This window comes from Chiloscyllium punctatum, chromosome 16 (assembly GCF_047496795.1).
Source record: "Chiloscyllium punctatum isolate Juve2018m chromosome 16, sChiPun1.3, whole genome shotgun sequence".
Classification (NCBI taxonomy): Eukaryota; Metazoa; Chordata; class Chondrichthyes; order Orectolobiformes; family Hemiscylliidae; genus Chiloscyllium; species Chiloscyllium punctatum.
This window is the reverse complement of record NC_092754.1, coordinates 92,464,872-92,487,992: the sequence shown is the minus strand read 5'-3', so window position 1 is coordinate 92,487,992 and position 23,121 is coordinate 92,464,872. Positions and strand designations below refer to the sequence as shown.

The 23,121-nt window shown below is 44.3% G+C and overlaps 1 non-coding gene across 1 annotated transcript; it reads right to left on the bottom strand.

Annotated features, from left to right (window-relative positions):
- Positions 1-15,649: 15,649 nt before the first annotated feature.
- trnah-gug (transfer RNA histidin (anticodon GUG)) lies at positions 15,650-15,721 on the bottom strand. Its single transcript has one exon. It is a non-coding gene; the product is annotated as a tRNA-His (tRNA).
- Positions 15,722-23,121: the final 7,400 nt, after the last annotated feature.

The window sequence follows — 23,121 nt, the reverse complement described above, 5'->3', positions numbered from 1 at the left end:
AAGTTCTCTGTCAGGCTGAACATCCGTTCATATAGGTTTCCAAGTGGACACATGGAGCAAGCGATTACATGGATGCTGGGGATTGAGGGACAGATTTCCCTCTTGCTGGGCAAGAATTCTGGCCAAGGTAATGAACGTGAATTTCTGACATTTTGAAACTTACTCTGGATTCTTGCGACTTTACTAATTAAAATAAAATTCAATTTGCCCTTGCATAACATGATTAATTTTTCACTATTTATAAAAAAACCATGCCCTTAGATTTAGTAATGCAGAAGATTGTTGACGTTGTGTACAGTGTGGGTCATTGTGCCGTATGAACATTCCAAAGGATGCTGGTGAAGAACCAGTGAATCGAATTCTCTGACGAATTGATACTGATAGAAGGAAAATCCCAGCACAGTAGCGACATAACATTGCCTGTGATTAACGCAGGAAGCCACGGTAAACGAACACAGAATTCAATTCTGCCTATTTTCACCACATTTTCCTGAACCTGATGCTCCATAATCGATGATCCATCATCAGTATAACATCCTCTGCGCTGGGTTTCATTTCAGATCTTCAGCAAAAAAGGAGTAATTGGTTTGAGGGGCCCAGTGGTAAGATCAGTAGCCATTGGTCATCAGGACATGGCAGCTCCAGTGGTGCAATTCGTCAGTTTGATGTAATTGCACGACAGACTGGAAGTGCGTAAGGTGCCAAAGTTGCACATTCGATTCTCGCCAGGTGTTGGTTTTACTGATAGTGACCTGAGATGATTGCAACTTCAAGCTGAAGAATAGTTCCAACACCGGATATTACACCGCAATAACGTTCATTTTGGCCCTAACGTTGCACCGACCTGTGATAGCAATCTGACTAGTATTTTACCATCATAATCCGCAAGTTTATACAATGACCATTTCATTGCCCTGAAAGTTGTTGAGTCGACGAGTGTTGAAGGCAAGGCGTTCAGCACCCTTTCTACTCACTGATAAAGGAACCTACCTCGGTATCTATTACCCTCAATTTACATCGATGTGCCCTTGTGCCAAAATTGCCATTTGAAGAAAAATGCCTTCACTGTCCACCTTATGGCAACCTCTGATCATAGAACATAGAACATAGAAGAATACAGCGCAGTACAGGCCCTTCGGCCCTCGATGTTGCGCCGATCAAAGCCCACCTAACCTACACTAACCCACTATCCTCCATATACCTATCCAATGCCCGCTTAAATACCCATAAAGAGGGAGAGTCCACTACTGCTACTGGCAGGGCATTCCATGAACTTACGACTCGCTGAGTGAAGAACCTACCCCTAACATCAGTCCTATATCTACCCCCCCTTAATTTAAAGCTATGCCCCCTTGTCATAGCTGACTCCATACGTGGAAAAAGGTTCTCACTGTCAACCCTTTCTAACCTCCTAATCATCTTGTACACCTCTATCAAATCACCCCTAAACCTTCTTTTCTCCAATGAAAACAACCCCAAGTGCCTCAGCCTTTCCTCATAGGATCTTCCTACCATACCAGGCAACATCCTGGTAAACTTCCTCTGCACCCGTTCCAGTGCCTCCACATCCTTCCTATAGTATGGCGACCAAAACTGCACACAATATTCCAGATGCGGCCGCACCAGTGTCCTATACAACTGCAGCATGACCTCAGGACTCCGGAACTCAATTCCTCTACCAATAAAAGCCAGTACGCCATATGCCTTCTTCACTGCACTATTTACCTGGGTGGCAACTTTCAGAAATCTGTGTACATGGACACCAAGATCCCTCTGCTCTTCCACACTACCAAGTAGTCTACCATTAGCCCAGTAATCCATCTTTTTATTACTCTTACCAAAGTGAATCACTTCACACTTAGCTACATTGAACTCCATTTGCCACCTTTCTGCCCAGCTCTGCAGTTTCTCTATATCCCGCTGTAACCTGCCATATCCTTCCTCACTGTCTACAACTCCTCCGACTTTCGTATCATCCGCAAACTTGCTCACCCAACCTTCTAACCCTTCCTCCAGGTCATTTATAAAAATAACGAACAGCAATGGTCGCAAAACAGATCCTTGAGGAACACCACTAGTGACGGCACTCCAAGATGAACCTTTGCCATCAACTACTACCCTCTGTCTTCTTCCAGAGAGCCAATTCCTAATCCAAACCTCCAACTCACCCTCAATGCCATATATCTGTATTTTCTGCAGTAGCCTACCATGGGGGACCTTATCAAACGCTTTACTAAAATCCATATATACCACATCTACCGCTTTCCCCTCATCTACCTCCTTAGTCACCTTCTCAAAGAATTCAATAAGGTTTGTGAGGCACGACCTGCCCTTCACAAAACCATGCTGACTATCCTTGATCACATTATTCCTATCCAAATGTTCATAAATCCGATCGCTTACAATTCTCTATAAGACTTTGCCCACAACAGAAGTGAGACTCACTGGCCTATGGTTACTAGGATTATCCCTACTCCCCTTCTTGAACAAGGGAACCACGTTTGCTAGCCTCCAGTCCTCTGGCACTACTCCTGTCGACAAAGAGGACACAAAAATCAAGGCCAATGGCTCTGCAATCTCCTCCCTTGCTTCCCAGAGAATCCTAGGATAAATGCCATCAGGCCCAGGGGACTTATCTATTTTCACCCTTGCCAGAATTTCCAACACCTCTTCTCTACATATCTCAAAGCCATCCATTCTACTTATTCGTGCCCCAGTATTCATATCGACAACAATGTCCTGTTCCTGAGTGAATACTGACGAAAAGTATTCATTCAGCGCCTCCCCAATCTCTTCAGCCTCCACATGCAACTTCCCATTACTATCCTTGGTTGGACCTATTCCTTCCCTAGTCATTCTTTTATTCCTAACATACCTATAGAAAGCCTTAGGGTTTTCCCTAATCCTACCCACTAAGGACCTTTCATGTCCCCTCCTTCCTGCTCTTAGCTCTCTCTTCAGGTCCTTCCGGGCTACCTTATAACTCTCAATCGCCCCTATTGAACCTTCACGCCTCATCTTTACAAAGGCCGCCCTCTTCCATTTAACAAGGGATTCCAACTCCTTATTAAACCACGGCTCCCTCACACGACCCTTTCCTCCCTGCCTGATAGGTACGTACTTATCAAGGACACTCAATAGTTGCTCCTTGAACAAGTTCCACATATCAATTACGCTCTTGCCTTGGAATCTACTTTTCCAATCCACACATCCTAAATCATGCCTCAACGCATCATAATTTCCCTGCCCCCAGCTATAACTCTTGCCCTGTAGTACACACTTATCCCTCTCCATCACTAGAGTAAAAATTACCGAATTGTGGTCACTGTCCCCAAAGTGCTCACCTACCTCTCGTTCTAATACCTGGCCTGGTTCGTTACCCAGAACCAAATCCAGTATGGCCTCACCTCTTGTTGGCTTATCTACATATTGTGTCAGGAAACTCTCCTGCACACATTGCACAAACACTGACCCATCTAACGAACTTGAGCTATAGCTTTCCCAATCAATATCAGGAAAGTTAAAGTCTCCCATAACAATCACCCTATTACTGTCACTCTTCTCCTGAATCATCTTCGCAATCCTTTCTTCAACGATTCTAGGACTATTAGGAGGCCTGTAAAAGACTCCTAACAGGGTGACCTCACCTCTCCTATTCCTAACCTCAACCCAAACTACCTCAGATGACAAATCTTCGTCCATCTTCGTTTCCACCGCTGTAATACTATCTTTGACAAGCAATGCCACACCCCCCCTCTTTTACCCCCACCTCTGACCCTACTAAAACATTTAAACCCTGGAACCTGCAACAGCCAATCCTGTCCCTGATCTAGCCACGTCTCCGTAATAGCCACAACATCGAAGTCCCAGGTACCAACCCACGCTGCGAGTTCACCTACCTTATTTCGTATACTTCTGGCATTAAAGTATACACACTTCAAGCCACTCTTCTGTTTACAGGCACCCTCCTTTAAGATTGATGCCATATTCCTAACCTCCCCACACTCCAGGTCCTGCACCCTAAAGCTACAGTCTGGGTTCCCATGCCCCTGCAGAGTTAGTTTAAACCCCCCCCAAGAGCACTAGCAAACCTCCCCCCAAGGATACTGGTGCCCCTCAGGTTCAGGAGCAGACCATCCTGTTTATAGAGGTCCCACCTTCCCCAGAAAGAACCCCAGTTATCCAAGTACCGAAATCCCTCCCTCCTACACCATCCCTGTAGCCACGCATTTAACTGTTCTCTCTCCCTATTCCTCGACTCTCTATCACGTGGCACGGGTAACAAACCAGAGACGACAACTCTGTTCGTTCTAACTCTGAGCTTCCAACCTAGCTCCCTAAAAGCTTGTCTAACATCCTCAGCACTCCTCCTACCTATGTCATTGGTGCCAATATGGACCACGACTTCAGGCTGCTCCCCCTCCCCCTTAAGGACCCGGAAAACACGATCAGAGACATCACGCACCCTTGCACCTGGGAGGCAACATACCAAACGTGAGTCTCTCTCGTTCCCACAAAACCGCCTATCTGTGCCCCGAACTATCGAGTCCCCAATTATTATTGCTCTGCTCTTCTCCACCCTTCCCTTCTGAGTAGCGGGGACAGGCTACTCATCTTCTATGTCTCTCTAAATTCACCCCTCAAACTTCATTTCGCTATCAAAAACCGCCTCATGTCCCTCAACCTTTCCTCAGAAGACCATCTCTCCATAGAAGGCAACATCCTAGAAAATGTCCTCTGCACCCTTTTCAATGCTTTCACATCCATCGTATAATGTGGCGACCAGAATTGCACGCAACTCTACGATTGCGGCCACACCAGATAACTTCTGGAGCTGCAAAGTGATAATTTCACTCTGAAACTGAATCACTCTCCCAAGAAAAACTAACACACCGTACTCCTTGCAAACAAACCTGTCAGCGTGGGTGGTCAATTTCCGAATTTGAGAAACATGGGCACCGAGATCGCTCTGCACATCTTCACTTCCAAGAATATAACAATTAGCCAAGAACTCTTTATTCTGACCGTCATGATGTCGATTCGAGCCGAGTTCGCTGCAATCACAACGCAGAATATGAACTACTAAACTGTTACAGCATTCCACAGGCCACACTTGTAAACTACAACCAGTATGGTAGCAGAGGGAATGTCAGGAAGAATGCACAATATCACGACTTGGCGACAGGCATGTGGGAACGCAGAATGAACCGAATCTTTAACTTTAGCGTCCCCAGAGACTGTGGAGGTTCCATGAATGAGAGTACTGGAGAATAGGATTAATGAAACGCTCCAAACTCTTGGGAGAGTGCAGAACATTGTTGAAACGTATGCTTCAATAGCATTATATTTGAACATCGGCTACTTCATCGCTGTGCCCACACAAGGCAGTACCAACTGCTGCAGGCAATCACACATCATCCCAATTCCAGACCCGGAATCAGAGAAACTGTAGTTCATATTCTGCATTGTGATTGCAGCGACCTCGGCTCGAATCGACATCATGGCGGTCAGTTCATTCAAAGTTTTACTTTTGGTGAAACACGGTCAGAAATTGGTAATTTTTACATGATAATATTTTCTGAGGTGATGATCTGTTTTCCATCGAATTTTGTTCCCTGATGTTTCTGCGTTTTATGTATCAGGATTTAAACCCAAAAGTTCTCAAAGATGTCTCTCCCTCGCCCTCTCCCTAACTCTCTTTTCCGTCCCTCGTCCCATTTGACTGAGGCATTGCACAATCAAACATACACTTTCACTTTGAATCATTCACGAAGATCCAATTGTAAACTGGGATGGATTGACGGGAGAAAGGCGCGTGTATTTCCGAGGTTGGGGCAGCTCCTGGTCAAAAGCGGGGCGGAAGGGAATACTTGCCCCCATTTCTAATATTATGACCATAAACAGTACATGTTGCTGAGACAGCCGATTGGCGCATCTAAAGCGTGTGGAGACTTTAAATTTGAGGTGGCAAGGTTCGAAATTTAATTTTCCTGTTTGGGTCAGTGTTTTTGATATTGGCATCTGCTTTTGTTCGCATCAACTCAGAATCAGCTTCTGGTTCCCAATAAATACTGCAACCTGGAGAAGGTGGTGTTGTGGTTATATAATAAACGAGTCATCCTTGGGGACTCAGACACGGAACTGGTAATGTTAAAGTTCGACGAATAAAACCTGGAATGGAAGCCTGACCTCAGGAACAGAGAACATGCCTTTAATGTCCTGCAATCCCAATCATGCATGACTCTTATGCAGGGGATGCTACCATCTTTACCCAATCCTGCCTACTTGTGACTCCAGGACCTGAACAACATAGCTGACCCTTAATCCGAGAATGACGACCGTGTGGGAAAGCAGGCCATTCGGCCCTTCCAGTCGATACCATCCCTCCGACTCACATCCTTGCAGACCCACACTCCATATCTATTCCGTTCCCCTTCATTTCCCATTGCTGATGCCAGTAACCCGCACACCTTCAGACTGTGGGAGGAAACTCACACAATCAAAGAGAGAATGTGCAAACTGCACACAGTCACACAAGACTGGGATCGAATCCATGTCTCTCGTGCAGCGAGTCAGCAGCGAATCAGAAAGAACAACATATGTTGTCCTGACCAGCGACATCCACATCCTACGGGTATATCAGGAAGCATAAAAACACGTTCACAACATGGACAACGGGACTTGCGTCTGCGTGGATTTTATTTGAACCAATCGTTCATCCTGGGAAGATACACGGACACCGATATCACAGAGAAACCAGCGTAATGCGGGATTCAGTTACCTGCTGAAGTGGAAACTCATCTACTCAGTCAAACTGGGGACAGACTATTCAACAACCCCTTGTGTGGGACGGGCTCAATGAGCAGAAGAACCTCGAGATTTACCAGCAAGGTTACATATCCCAGAAGGAGATCAACTAAAATGTCAACGCTGCTGTTAATCCAAACTAGCTGCCAGTTTCATAGCGTCAAAATACTAGACTCACACAGCATGAAAATAGGCCTTTCACTCCTACCAGCTCATACTGAACATAATGACAAACTAAACGAGTCGCATCTGATGGCTCTTGTAACTGCTGATGTTTAATAATGCCCTTGTGATATTATTACTGCATTGTTAATATGAATGTCCAGATATAATTCTGTGAACATGGGTTCAAACCCTGGCATGGCAGATGCTGGAATTTTATTTAAATAAATCCCTAGAGTCTAATGATGATGTTGAATCAGTTGTTGTAGATCTGATTCATTAATGCCTGATATGGAAGGAAACTGCCATACCTATCTGGTCTGGCTGGTATGTGACTCCAGATCCATAATATCGTAGCTGATTCTGATCTTTCCTGTGGGCAATGAATTATGTACTAGATATGAATGAATAGCTTTTATTAATCACACTGATACTTTCCAACTCATTTATCGATCCAAATATCCTGTAAATATTGTAAATGTACTTTCATTCATCACTGCCTCAGGAAGTGAATTGCAAACATAAACCATCCTCTGTTTTAAAAAGCCTCTTTTTTATTTTAAATCCCTCTTTTCACTTCAAACATTTGCCTTCTCGTCTTGAAGTGCCCCCTCCTTGGAGAAAAAAACAGTTACAGTTAACTCTAGCTGAACTCTCAATAATTTATACATTTCTATCAGGTCGCCTTTCAAACTCCAGTGCTCGAGTGAAAGTAGTCTCAGCCTATCCAGCCTTTCGTTATAACTCAAACCTTCCCCACGAGCCATGCGCTGGCATACCTGTTCTAAACCTACTCCAGCTGAATAATTTCCTTGCTGTTACTGGGCGACATGACCTGGACACAGTGTTCCAGAAGACGCATCACCCAATGTCCTGTTCAACTTCAACATAACATACCAACTCCTACGCTCAACGGACTGAGCAACGAAGGCAAGATTACATTTTTTAAACCATTCTGTCTATATATGAAGCAAATTAAAATGAATTATGTACTTGCATTCCTGGCCTCTGTGTTCCACAACACGATGCAATGCCCGATCATTAATTGTATAAGCCCGACTAATATTTGATGTAGCAAAATGCAATACCTTCCATTTTTCCAGATTGAACTTCATGTGACATTTTTCAGCCCAAAGACGCAATGGATTAAGATCCTTCTGGAACCTTAGATCACCTTCTTTAGAGTCTCCAATTCTGTTCCCCTTTGCAAGCTTCTATGAGTTCTATTGTTTTCTCATCCAGGTCAACGATTTTTAATTATTTGTCGTGGCCATCATTTAGCTGTTTGCAAATCAGGTAACAATTATTCATCTCGTTAACCATGAGGAAGAAAGGCATAGACTGCAGGGAGATTGGAAACAAATGGCAAGAAAATGTGCTGAAAGGAATTCAATCCAGTGAAGTGGGTGATAATGAATTTGGGGAGGATCAATGATAAAAGTGTGAATACTGAGTGGTTTAAAGTAATAAAAGAGAAATTGGAGTAGACATTCACGAATATTTGAAGGTGATTAGACAAGGGATCAAGTGGTCTAGAGTGGTTGGAGATACTTTCTGTTCTTGACCGCAGCTGGGAATATAAGAGCAGGGAAACGATGCTGGAACTTTAGCAACGGCCTATTCAAGATCAATGGACAGGGGAATCAGATGGACGGAAGTGCGTACTGCAGGTGCTGGAAATCAGAATCAAGATTAGAGTGGTGCTGAAGAAGCACAGCAGGTCAGGCAGCATCCGAGTTGCAGAAAAAAAATAACGTTTCGGCAAACGCCCTTCATCAGGAAAAATGGTGGGAGCCTCGTGGGTGGAGCGATAAACGGGAGGACTGGGTCTGGGAAGAATTTAGCTGAGAGTGCAAGAGGTGGATAGAGATGGGGTGAAAGGTGATAGTACGGGGAAGAGGGTGGAGCGGATAGGTGGAAAGGAAGATAGACAAGTGGGACAGGTCAGGAGGATGGTGGCAAGTTAGAAAGTTGGAACTCGGATAAGGTGACCGTGGAGAGATGAGGAAACTGGTGAAGACCACGTTGATGCCCTGGGGTTGAGGGTCACGAGGTGGAAAATCTGGCGTCTGGTGGTGAGGGAATGGCGGTGGAGGAGACCCAGGAACTGCATGTCCTTGGTAGAGTCGGGGGACGTGGTAATTGATGTTTTTGGTCATGGGACGTTGGAGTTGAATGTTGCGGGTTCCCTGGAAATGTTCTCTGAAGCGCTCTCCGAGAATGTGTCTGATGGCCCCAATGTAGAGGAGACCACATCGCGAGCAACAGATGCAATAAACGACATGTGTGAAAGTGCACACGGACATTTGATGGATGTGGAAGGCTCATTGGAGCCTTGGAAGGATGTGAGAGGGAAGATGTGGGTGCAGGTTTTGCAATTCCTGTGGTGGCAGGGGAAGGTGCCGTGAGGGGAGGGTGGGTTTTTGGAGGGCGTGGAATTGACTAGGTAGTCGTGGAGGAAAGAGTCTTTGTGAAAAGTGGATAGGGGTAGGGAGGGAAATATAAATTTCCCTGTCACTGCAGGAATTACAAAACCTGCACCCACATCGACCTCCTCACCTCTGTCCAAGACTCTAATGGAGGCTTCCACGTCCATCAAAGTTTCTCCTACACTTTCACACATGCCATTTCTTGTATACTTTCCGCCCGATGCGGTCTCCTCTAAGTTGGAGAGAGGTGATGTGTTCTCACACAACACTTCAGAGAATATCTCCAGGATACCCGCAAGAATCAACCCCAGTGCCCCTTGGCTAAACATTTCAACTCCCCCTCCCACTCTCCCGAGGACATGCAGGTCCTGGGCCTCCTGTATCGCCACTGCCTCACAACCCGATGCCTGGAGGAAGAAAGCCTCATCATCTGCCTCGGGACCCTTCAACCTCATGGCATCAATTTGGACTTCACCCGTTGCCTCATTTCCCCTCCCCCAACCTTACCCCAGTTCTCACCTTCCAGCTCAACACCGTCCGCCTGACCTGTCCCACCTGTGTATCTTCATTCCCACCTATCCACTCCACCTTCTTCTCTGACATTTCATGTTTACCCCGCGCCTACAACCACTTCCAGCACTCTCAGCTACCTTCTCCCCAGCCCCACACCCTTCCCATTTATCTCTCCATCCCATGTGCTCCCAGTCTCATTCCTGAAACCTTTGCCTGAAACCTTTGTCCATTTTTCCTCCTCCTCAGATGCTGCTGGACCTGCTGTGCTTCTCCGACACCACTCTAATCTTGACGGGAGTCAGTTGATTGAGAGGATTTTCAGATATTTTCTATTGTTGAGCTGTTAAGCACAGGCTGTGGATGATAGCAGAACTTTAGCAATCACCAGTTTAGGGAACAGCTAAAGGACTGAGCACAAGTCTGGTCATGGCATAAATCAACATTTTTCTTAAAATTGGAAGATAAAAGATGGAAGGCTGAAGTATGCAACTTTGCCCATCAAGACCATTTCACCAATGATTTTCTCACTGATTCCTTTCCAACTCAGGGTGCTATGGGCCTTGGAGGGTAAGTTGAAAATGGTGGCGTTTCGTTGCATCCTTGTCCTTATAGTCAGTACAGCTGTTGAGCTTTGAAGGTTGTCAAAAATGCCCGAATGACTTACTCCAGTGCATCTTATAGTTGGTGCACTCTGCTGCAATTGTGCCTTAGCGGTGAAGGGAATGAATATTGCAGGTGTTGAAGAGGGTACACTCAAGTGACTGCATTGTGGTGGACGGTGTCCAGTTCCTTAAGTGTTATTGAAGTTACACCCATCTCGGCAAATGGATAGAGTTATATTAACGTCTCATTTGTGCCTTGCAAACGATGTCGGATTCACAGAACAATAGTTGAGTTTATAATCAAAACATGTCTCAAGAACATGTTGTTGTTGTCAAAGTGTTTATGTCGCCAGTTTCTATAAGTTTTTTTTCCCTGAAATAATAGCTCTGTGGACGATTACACGGGGTAATTTGTTTACAGTAAAGTTATTGAATTTCAATGAAATATGATTAGATTCTCATTTGTCGGAGAATTCATTACTCTATTTCGTCCTTGTGTGGACCAATCTGATTCCAGTCGCTGTCTGATTTCAAGTTCCAATTCCTGTCTGTGCTTGAAATTCCAACCGTTTCTTCACATAAATGTCTCCGCCTGCCGTAATAATATGTAAGGACGCTGCAGGGACAGCAGAGATTAATGAACATGTTGTCAACACTGGAGAAAATGGAGCTTCATGGAATGATTCGTTAGGCTGGGATTATTCTCCTTGAAACAAAGAAGACGGAGGGGAGCTCTATAATCACATTTATAAACGTTCAACATTCATTGACAGGGTAGTTACGGGCTGGTGGTTCACCCTCTGGTAAGAGGAAAGCAGAATTAGATATTGCCTGCTTAGTTCAGAAATTAGATGAGTGTGGAAACAGGCCCTTCGGCCCAACAAGTCCACACCGAGCCGCCACCTCAGACTGCAGGCAATTTAGCATGACCAATTCACCTAAACCGCACATTTCTGGACTGTGGGAGGAAACCGGAGCAAACCCACGCAGACACAGGGAGAATGTGCAAACTCCTCACAGTTAGTCGCCTGAGGTGGGAATTGAACGCGGGTCTCTGGCGCTGAATGGCAGCAGCGCTAATCACTTTGCCATCGGGCCGCACACGACTGAGAAGTATTTTCTTTGCTCAGGGGCCAGTAAATCGGTGGAACTCCTTGCCGAAATTGTTGTTGAGGCTGAGTTGTTGTGTATTTTCAAACTGTTCCAGACAGATATTGAACCAGAAAGATGATGAAGCTTTGTCGAGGCAATGCTGGAGAATAGAGTTGAGGATTATCAGATCAGCCATGAGTTCGTTGAATGGTGGAGCAGACTCGATGCGCTGAATGGCCGACTTCCAATCCGACATCATTTGGTCTAACGCCTTATTTAATTGATACCTTTAGAATTCTGAGGGGAGGGGATGAAGTGATAGAAAAGGTTTCTCAATCTGATCAGACAGATCAGGAACTAAGCTCATAAGTTCATGAACAGGAAATGTGCTGGGGCCTGGATACAACAAATGGCACTGGGCACACCGCAGATGGGTATGTGCAGATGTTGTGATCGCGAAAGAAAATTGGTGGATCTAATATTGTTGCCAACTTGGTGATCACGCTGGATGATGGATCGCGGTATGATTCACACAGCAAAAGGTTGTGAAAGACTGAAAGATTCATTTTATTGGAAAAGTTTTCTGCGGTTCCAATTCAATTGACTGTTTAAAATACTGATCAGAACTTTGTGTGGAGCATTACATTAAAATTCACAATCCCACTTGATAAACTATTGCACTCGATCTTTCCTTATTTGTTCCCCTTTCATTCGACATAAATTCATAGAATGTCAAGATGGAATGAAAGGAGAAAAGAAACGTTTGCACTCCATTTCATTATCCCAATGTAACTTACAACAGTATCAAATTGCTTTACTTCGACTTTGATGATGTACCGATTTCTCACACATCTCCGGTGCAATGAAGGGCAAGAGCAAGATCGTCCACGTTAAATGTTGCATTCAATTTTGCTCCGAATTTATTTCAGCTGAAAGAAAATACTGATGAGAAAAACAGAATGTTGAACTACAAAACAAGATGGCAGTTTTGATGCTCAGTTACTTTGGCAGATTTCAATGGGTATCAAATGAACCCAAAATCATGGCGATCGTCCTCCCATCTTTAAGGCATGGGATTAAAGCAGGAAATCGATCTCTAAGAGACGGGTCACTTCCTATTCATTATGGAATAGCTTTCCTTGACAATATACCAAATCTGCTCAGTTCCATTTATTATGCTTCATGTGGAATATTAATAGAAATCTTTAAAAAAACACTGAGTTTTTTGCTGAATCTTACTCAGCTACAGACGTTTTCGATATTTCTTTGCATCTGAAGTCGTCCAAATTAGATATAGTTTCCTCGCACCTTCTACCCGCTACACCCTCCTTTACACTTTTACCTGGCCACAGGCTGTCTCTCTCCTGTTGAAACTCACTGCTTGTGTGTCTCTCAATGTACCTTTCCAAATATCTTTGAAACGGATGGTCTGAGTGACAGAAATGCTGCTCCCATTATTTCTTTGTCCTACATCGATGGTTTTGAAATCTTGACTTTCAGAAATGTATGAACTTTAAAAAGTGAATTTGCCACATATTTACTCTCTCCAAACCTCAAATACTCTGGAAAACTTCCATTCGGTTTTCCTTGGTTTAGTTTCAAATTTTCCAAAACACAAATAAAATAAAACTCCATCCACACTAAATGCCGTCAGCATCGTCTCCAATGTCTTAGCAGCCCAGTAAACGCTGGCAGTGTCCTCTCTGATAGAATCACAGATTCCCTACAATTCAGAAAGTACAGTTCAGCCAATCGAGTCGAGAGGGAAACTCTGAACAGCATCTCAACCAGACCTAGCTCCCGTCTCTATCCCCGCAGGACTCTGGCTTGTGATTTCAAATAAACCTGCTGGAATAATCACCTGGCAACTTGTGACTGCTGACCTTATCACTGCGTTACCCATAGCTAATTCACTTAACTTACTGAGTTCACTCCCTGGACAAATCAGCGCAATTTAACATGGCCAATCCACCTAACCTACAGACTTAAGAGCAGTGCGAAGCACTGAGCAAATGTACCATCACATTGAACACTATCTGTGTCATGTGTCATGGCTTTACACATTGGCAACTCCGCCTAGTGAAAGCAAGCTGCGCCGACCAACCCGAATTCAATGCATCCAAACGCGGTTCTACGCTGTATAATCTCAGTCGTTCTGCTGGAAATGTTTGTGCACTCAGATCTGAATGGGTTTATTCTGTTTTCTTCCTCAGATTCCTGCTTTAAATAAACACATCAGTCAGGAACAACTCTATATAATGGTTTTGATTGCAACACAAACACAATGTGCAGTTTGCTGAAGTTACGTGTTTGCACTTTCACTGACACTCTGTCTCCCCAGGAGCTGCAGTCCTTCCCCAGCTGATTCAGACAGCACTGTCCCTGCTGTGACATGTCCCATGAGAATGGAAGGCCAGCCATGAATAACCTTCACTGGGGAACAGAGCGACAGGTTTAAAACCTTTACGATGCCCCCAGCGGATTATTGAGCCCTGTGACAGGTGGGGACACTAATCACAATACTGTGGAGGGCAACAACGTCGAAGGAGGCCCTTCAGCCTGTTGTGGCCGCACTTGTCAAACACAACTGCTTAACGACCTGAATCAAGTTTTCCATCGTTTAGCTCATGATCTTACATGTTTTGACATCGCAAATCAACATCTCAATTTTTTTTAAGGTTCGAATGATTTCCGCCTCTATGACCCTTTCCGCAAATCTACTCAAACTTTTCTGCGTTTTCCCGAAATCTCTTGGCCCCAGTGTTCAATCGCTCCATCAATAAGAAACGCTTCTTTGAGTCTATCCTATCCATATCCCTCAGTATTTAGTACATCTCAGTCATGTCTTCTCCAATCTCCTCTGCTCAGCGACAAACAACCCCAGTCTGTCCAATCTCTCCTCACAACTGAAACTCTTCAGCCCAGACAACATCCCAGTGAATCTCTCCTGCAACGTTCCCAGTACGATCACATCCATGCAGTACTCTGAATTGCAGAACTGCACACAGTAATCTAGCTGGGGCCTAATGAACGTTTTTTTCTATTCTGTTACAGTATGAGGGCGTCGCTGGCTCGGCAGTATTGATTGCTATACCAAATTGCACAGCGGGTAATTGAGACTCAACCGTATTGTCGTGAGTCTGGAGTCACATGGAGGCCCGAGCAGGTAAGAATGGCAGTTTCATTCCTTAAATGACGTCAGATAGTTTTGTTATTTTTTTCATCAATTGAACATGGAAATATAGGAGTTATTAGATTCGTAATTCCAGATATTTATTGAATCCCAATTCTACCACCGAGCATGGTCGGAGTCAAACCCAGGTCCCTGGTGTCTGAATTAACAGTTCAGTGTTCCGTTGTAATAGCGCTCGGCCATTGCAGAAAAGCAGTGAAACTGATCTGATCCAATTAAGTCGATTTTCCCCGATACTGTTCTGTGCCATTTTCCTGAGCTTGACCTCCACTCCCCACCCCCCCCCCCCCCCCCCCCCAATAATATCTGGTCCGTATCAGTAAAAGCTGCTACATGAGTATTGATCTCACAACAGTGGTAACCAAATGGATCAAATGGTCCGCAGGTCCCGATGGTGGGGTTGGGGCACGTTCACCCAGCAACAGTGACCCCAGCCACACAGACTGATCGGTATCAATGGGAGAGTCTGTAATAGATTCTGCGATGCCTTAATGAAATGGGAAATTACTCCACAAACACATGATGAAAAAGCAGCGCTCCAAAAGCTAGTGCTTCAATTAAACCTATAAGACCATAACCTGCTGTTGGGTCATTTTTAACTTTGTACTCCATCGTCCAACACCGACATCTCCAAATTAATGAAATGGGGGTATGGGATGAAAAGTTCAGTTAGTGATCGTAGGAGGGAAGAAATCTCAGAGAACGGGTGGATTTGAATTCTGACATATGAAACACAGAGATGTGAGCGAGCAGAACTTGGAGGAAAAAAAATCACCTTGGAGAAAATCATGAATTTAAAACAATTGATTCCTTTGTGTTTCACAAAAGACTGGGACACACAGAACGATTACTGCTGTGACTCGGATTCGAACCGAGGTTGCTGCGGCCACAACGCAGAGTACTAACCACTATACGACCACAGCACCCCACAAACGAACACAGTAAGTGCATGCTCTAAGTACAGTATTATAAGGAATGTTAGGCAGAGCACCAAATGCGTACGATCAGTGCTTAGTGAACAGTAGCAGAAATGTGGGAACTCAGAATGGTCTGACTGTTTAACATCGGTTCCCCAGTGGCTGTGTTGATTCCATCATTAATGTGTTGAGGGCTGAGATAAATAGATTTCTCCCAAACATCAAGGACTCCGGAGACAGTGCAGCTTTTGTTACCTGCACATCCACCAATATCATTTATTGTATCCGTTGCTCCCGGTGCACTCTATGTACATTTGGGGACTGGGCGCCTCCAGGAAGAGCGCTTTAGGAACATCTCTGGGACACCCGCACCAATCAACCACACAGCCCTGTGGCCCAACATTTCACATCTCCCTCCCACTCTGCCGAAGACATGGAGGTCCTGGGCCTCCTTCACCGCCGCTCCCTCACCACCATAAACCTGGAGGAAGAATGCCTCATCTTCCGCCTCGGAACACTTCAACCCAGGTTATCAATATGGACTTCAACAGTTTCCTCATTTCCCCTTCCCCCACTTCACCATAGTTCCAAACTTGCAGCTCAGCACTGTCCCCATGACTTATCCTGTGTTGTCCAACCTGCCTATCATCTATTCCACCAATCCATTCCACCCTCCCCCCCCCGCCGTACCTATCACCTTCATGCCCTCCCCCATTTACCGATTGTACTCTATGCTACTTTCTCCCCACCCCCACCCTCCTCTCACTTATCTCTCCACCCTTCAGGCTCTCTGCCTGTATTCCTGATGAAGAGCTTTTGCCCGAAACGTCGATTTTACTGTTCCTCGGATGCTGCCTGAACTGCTGTGCTCTTCCAGCACCACTAATCCAGAATCTGGTTTCCAGCATCTGCAGTCATTGTTTATACCAAGCTTTTGTTGAAATGTATATTTCAATAGCAATGAAGTTTAACATCGGTTACTTCACGAGCTTCCCCACACAAGGTCGTAACCCCTTTTGCCACATAATTCCAGTTCCCAGCCCCAAAATCAGAGGACCTGAGTGGCGCAGTCGCGAAGATGCAACTTGAAATCGAGATGGGAATGAGGTCGCAGAGATACTCGATGGCTCAAGTGAATCAACCGGAGAATGCATGGTTTCTATGATGGTTTAGAGGCGCAAGCAATTCCGAGGTTGGGAGTGCTTCTGGTCAAAGGCGGGGCAGAAGGGAAAATCTGTTCCCGGTTATAACAGCAATCTACAGTGCATCTTGCTGAGACAGCTGAGTGCCACAACTGGAGCGGGGGCAGCTGGTTTGAAGTTTAATTTTGCTTCACTATCACCCACTTCCCTGGAAGGAATTGCTTTCACCATTTTTATTTCCAATTGTTTAATATCTCCCTGTCGTCTGCGGCTTTCTTCCTCATGGTTAATTGCATGACTAACTGTTGTATTATCTGCACACTGCTAAATCACGCCCACTACAAGTAAATAGGAATCATTGATCTACATGAGAAAACAGTGGAACTCACAGCTGGCATGCTTCATATGTTTGCAGTCGACACCAGAATTGTAGGCAGTGATGAAGATTATCTAAGTTTCAAAAGGATCTTAATCCAATGAGTCATTGTACTGAAAAATGTAACATGGAGTTCAATCTGGATAAATGGAAGGTATTGCATTTTGGTACAACATAAAGTGTATGGCTTAAAGTCATGATCTCTGTTCCTGAGGTCAGGCTTGTATTTCAAGTTTTATTTGTCGAACGTAAACATCACCGTTTCCGTGTCCCAACCCCCAAGGATGACTAGTTTAAAATATCATCCCAACACCAACTTCTCCTGGTTGAAGTCTTGACTGTGTGGAAGAAACTGATACTGAGCTGATGCGAGCAAATGTAGCTGCCACCGCCAGTGTCGGAAACACAGATCCAAACAGTAAAATCATCTTTTAAACCCACCATTGCAAAGTTAAGGGCTCAACACGCTCCACTTTTGCCACTCAGCTGTCTTAGAAAGATGCACCGGAAATCGCTTTGATAGTATAAACGGGGACAACCATTCCTTGAGCAGGAGCACATTCAACCAAGGAATTTCTTGAGCCTCTGTACCATCACACGCTCACCTATTGCATCACTGGTAACTCTGCGCACTGATACCCATCCATATTTCCGGTTGGATCTGGGAAGCTGTGCCGATGTTAAGCTAAAATGCTATTGAAGCTTACATTTCAACAATATCCTGTCCTGTCCCCCGAGTCTTTGTTGTTTTGTCGAAATCGATCAATCTCATCTTTCAACGTTCTTATTCAAGTGATCTCTACAGCCTCTGAGGACATCGACATGAAAGATCCAGCTCATTGTCAGTTCCCACATGTCTGTCACTGTTTGCTGAGTACTGATATTGTACATGTGCTGTTCTTCCGAACATTTCCTCTGCTAGTATACTTATTGCTGCTTGCAAACATCCTGTTCTGTGGTTACTGTGATCGTGGTTGTCGGTATTTTGCATTGTGATCACGGCAAACTCGATTTGAAACCAAATTACGGCACTAAGTGTTCTTTCCGTTGTCCTTTTTGTGACACATGCTAAGAAATTAATTATTTTACCTTCAAATTCCGCTCTCTTACATCTCTGCGTGTCATATATCAGGATTCAAACACGCCCGTTGTCAGAGATTCTGGTCCTTCCCACGATTATTCAACCTCCTTTCCGTCCCTCCTCCCAGTTCTCTGAGGCAATGCACAATCTATCACTCTCTTTCACATTCATACTGTTCTGTCTGTGCTGCTGCTGCGGTTACTGTTGTTGGGTGAACGTGCCCCAATCCCATCAACGGGGCCTTCAAACAAATCGATCCATTTGGATACCGCGGTTGTGAAATCAATCCCCATGTAGCAGCTTTTACTGATATAGGACAGAGACAATTGGAGCGTCAGGCTCATGGAAAATACCCAGGGCAGTTTTGGTGAAAAGACATTTTATTGGAAAAGATCAGCTTTTGCGGTTTTCTGTGTTGGTCTTGTGGTAATTTCATAGGACTGATAATTCAGAGACCGAGGTAATAGTCTGGGTACTCGGGCTTGAATCCCACCATGCCAGATTGTAAAATTTGGATTCAGCAAATGTCTGCAATGAAGAATCGAATGATTACGATAGATCCATTGACAATTGTTGAATAAAAAACCATTTGGTTCACTGATGTCATTTCAGGAAGGAATCTGCTGTCCTTACTTGGTCTGGCCTGCATGTGACTTCAGACTCAGAACAATATGGTTGAGTCTCAATTTCCCTCTGAGCAATTCAGAATGGGTAATAAATTCGGCTTAGCCAGAATCGCTCTCATCCTAATCCAGAAATTTTAAAACAAATGCTCATTAGGCTCAAGCAAGAGTGTTGATTGCAGTTTTGCAAGTCACAGGGATGTGATCACACTGAGAAAATCGTAGGAGATATTTACCGGGACATTGTTTGGTATGAAGAGTTTCAGTTGTGAAGAAAGACAGGACAGAGTGGAGTGTTTGTCGCAGTGTAAAGGAGATGTTGAGGAGACATGATTGTGTTAGGGTATGGACAGGGTTGACTGAACGAGCTTCCCATTAATGGAGGATTAGCAGGGGGCAGAGATTTAAGAAGAAAGTCAGAATGGTTTGAGAAGATGTGCAAAAGTGCTTTATAAGCCAGTGGGTGGTTGGAATTTGGAATACACTGTCTGCATTGTTCAGAATGGCAGAAACCCTTAGAACCTGAATAAACATTCAGATGTGAACTTGTGATGCCATGACATATAAGGCTGTGGGATAAACATTGTGAAATGGGATTCAGTTCATTAGGCAGTTGTTTTTGACAAGTGTCGCCACAATTGGTTGAAGGGCCTCCTTTGAGACTCTTGGTCTCGGTAGTATAGTGGTTCGTGTCCCCGTCTGTCACAGGACTCAATTCTCCACTGGGGACAGTGTAAATATTTTAAAACTGTCGCTCCATTCCCAAGTGCGGGTATTGATACCTGTCCTTCCATTCTCGATGGGGCATGTCACAGGAAGGACAGTGCTGCCTGAATCAAGGTGGGAAAAGGCTGCAGCTCTCAGGGAGGCAGACTGTCTGTGAAAGTGCAAACATGTGACTTCTGCAAACTGCACCTTGTTACAGTGTTGGAAAGAAAAAAAAAACATTTGGCAGACTTGTTCCGGATTGAAGTGTTGAATTTGGGTTGATTTGCTTTGATGTGGCTGAGTTACCAGTGTATAAAACCATTAAAAATGATTCAGGTTTTGCTCACTATAATGGAACATTGGCTCAGTAATTCGCACTGCTGTTCGGTCTGAGGGTTATGTTGATTGGTCAAGTTAAATTGCCCTGTCGTATCCAGGGAATGATTTCAGTAAATTAAGTGAATTAAGTATAGCGGGGACAAGGTCAGAAGTCACAGGACGCCAGGTTATCGTCCCACAGGTTTATTTGTCATCATAATGGGGAGGGTTGCCTCTTCTTCTGGTGAAATATACGGGAATAGGGAGGAGAACTAGGTCTTGGTGAAGATGCTTTTCAGAGAGTCGACACTGGCTCGATTGACTGAAATGCCCTTTCAGCACTGTAGGATTCTGTGATTCTATCGGAGAGGGTAATGATGCTTTTTACTGGGGGTAAAGCCACTAGAGTCGATGCTGACGGGGTGTACTGAGGATGAGATTTTATTCACTTGCTGTCTTCGAAAATTTAGAACAGTTATCCCTGAACCAAGAAAGACCTAATCGGGGGTTTTCATGTTATGAAAAGTTTGGACAGAGTAAATAGGTGGAAAATTCCCTATTTCAAGTGAGTAAACATCTAGACGTCAGACATTCAAACCCTTTGATAAAACCTTTGAAGGACAAAGAAATGATGAGAGCAGAATCGCTGTCACTCCGAGAATCTGTTTTCCAAAATATTTGGAAAGGCACATTTGTTGATATACAAGCAATAAATTTCACAAGAGGGCGACAGCGTGTGTCTCGGTAAAGGTGTAGGGGTGGGGCGTAGTCGGTCAGAAGTTTCGGGGAAACAATGTCTAAGTGGGTTGACTTTAAATGGAAAGAAATTTTGTGAACGTGTGCAGCTGAATAAGATTCGGTTCCAAAAACTCTGGATTTTCAAAGATTTGGCATAATATTCTACCTGAAGCATTGTAAATGGAACTGAGTGGATTTTTTTTTATTCTGAAGGGAAGATATTACATAATGAATAAGAAGTGACCAGTTGAGATCGACGTCCTGCTTTAATCACATGCGTTAAAGCGGTGAGGACAAACACCATGATGTTTGGTCCATTTTATACTCGGTGAAATCTGCCAAAGCAACGAGCAACAAAACTGGTGGGTTTTCTTTTGCATTTTAACACTCTGATTTTCTAAGCAGTATTTTCCTTAAGCTGAAATAAAGTCGGAGCAAGTTTGAATACAACATCAATCGTTCCAATGAGATAAATCTAATTCCCTTCCGATTATTAGAATGAACATTGTGAGGTTGCAGCAAAGTTAAAATGAAACGAACAAAACAGCGTTTCTCGCGATTTAATCCAATTCAGGTTCAGCCATATGAGAAAGGCCATTGAGCAACAACATCGCCTTTATTTCCCTCTCCATGGCTCCTTCTTCACGTGAGAGAGAAAGTGACTGAAGAAACTATGCGTCAAATGTAGGTGTGAATATGACGGAAAATTCTTGTTCTCTGATTCATCCTGACACAATTCTGATCAGAATGTATCAATGACAGCTATTCATTTTGACGAACATGGCTATTTATTGGAATTTGCTGTTATTATAATTCTGATGCAAGCAGAAACACAATGGTGTGGATTTGATTCCGCTCTGCAAATTTCTCATCCTTCACTTTCACCACATGTACCCTGATGAGGTCACATGTCACCCCTCCACAAAATGTGCAGAGGAGACTGAACGATTATGGTGTTATGTTATTATACCGCTGTGCTCCACATTCACGAGTTCGAGTCATACTCTGGTTGCTAACTTCACAAACCGCTCCAGCAGATTTTCTTTGCACCTCACAACTCTGGTATACACTGGATCGAGAATCTTGTTCTTGCCCTTCACTGCACGGGAGATTCAGGAATAATCGACACCACATTAAAGTCGAAATGAAGAGTGAGAGCAGTCATTCTATTCAATTGTACATTAAATTCGTGTAATGAGAAGGAACGCATTTTTCTTTCTGCCCCACATTCCATCTTGTCTTTCTATGAATTTGCATCGAAAGAAAGAGAAACAAATAACAAGAGAACGGGAGCACAAGTTTATCCAGTGGGGTTGTTCATGAGTATTTTAACCTGACACTTCACACAAATACCTGATCAGTATTTCAAACAGTCACTCGGAATTGGAATCGCAGAAAACATCTCCACTGAAACGAACCTTTCATTCTTTCACAAATTTCTACTGTGTGTGAATCATACAACGATCCATCATCCAGCGTGATCACTGACTTGCCAACTGTCTAAGGTCTACCAACTTTCTTCAGCATTCACAGCTTCTGTAAACAGCCACCTGTGCTGTGCCCAGTGTCATTTGTTGTCCCCACGTCACAGCACATTTCGTCTTCCTGAGTTTATGAATCTTGTTCCTGATCTGTCTCATCTGTTTAATAAACCTTTTCTATCACTTCATCCCATCCCCCCACAATTCTGAACTTATGAATAAAATAAGGCGTTCGACCAAATGTTAAACAAATGGAAATTTGCCATTCAGCCCATGGAGTCTGTTCCACCATTCAACGAACTCATGATTGATCTAGATTAGATTCTCTACAGCATGGAAACAGGCCCTTCGGCCCAACAAGTATACACCAACCCTGCGAAGAGTAACCCACCCAGACCCATTCCCATCTGACTACGGGCAATTGAACACGGCTAATTCACATGAACGCGCATCTTTGGGCTATGGGAGGAAACCCACGGAAACGCTGGAATGATGTGCAAACTCCACAGTGACAGCTGCCCGAGGCTAGAGTTAAACCTGGGACCCTGGTGCTGTGAGGCAGCAGTGCTAACCATTGAACCACCGTGCCGCCCCAATAATCTGTAACTCCTTTCTGCTCACTTAACTCAACAAATTTTCATCTTCTTTCTGATTAACTATCTAGCACAGTTTGGAAATACCCAACAGCACAGATGGCACAGATTGTTTGGCCCCTGAGCAAAGAAACTACTCCTCAATTCTGAATTAAATGGGCAATATGTAATTCTGAGATTTTGTCCTCTGGTGCTCTCCTCACAGCCTAAGGCAAACCACCCGCCCGTATCTTCCCTGTCAAGATTCCACGAATATTGAGCGTTTATAAATGTTATTATGTAATTATAGAGCTCCCCTCCACCTCCTTTGTTTCGAGGAGAATAATCCCAGCCTAACCAATCATTT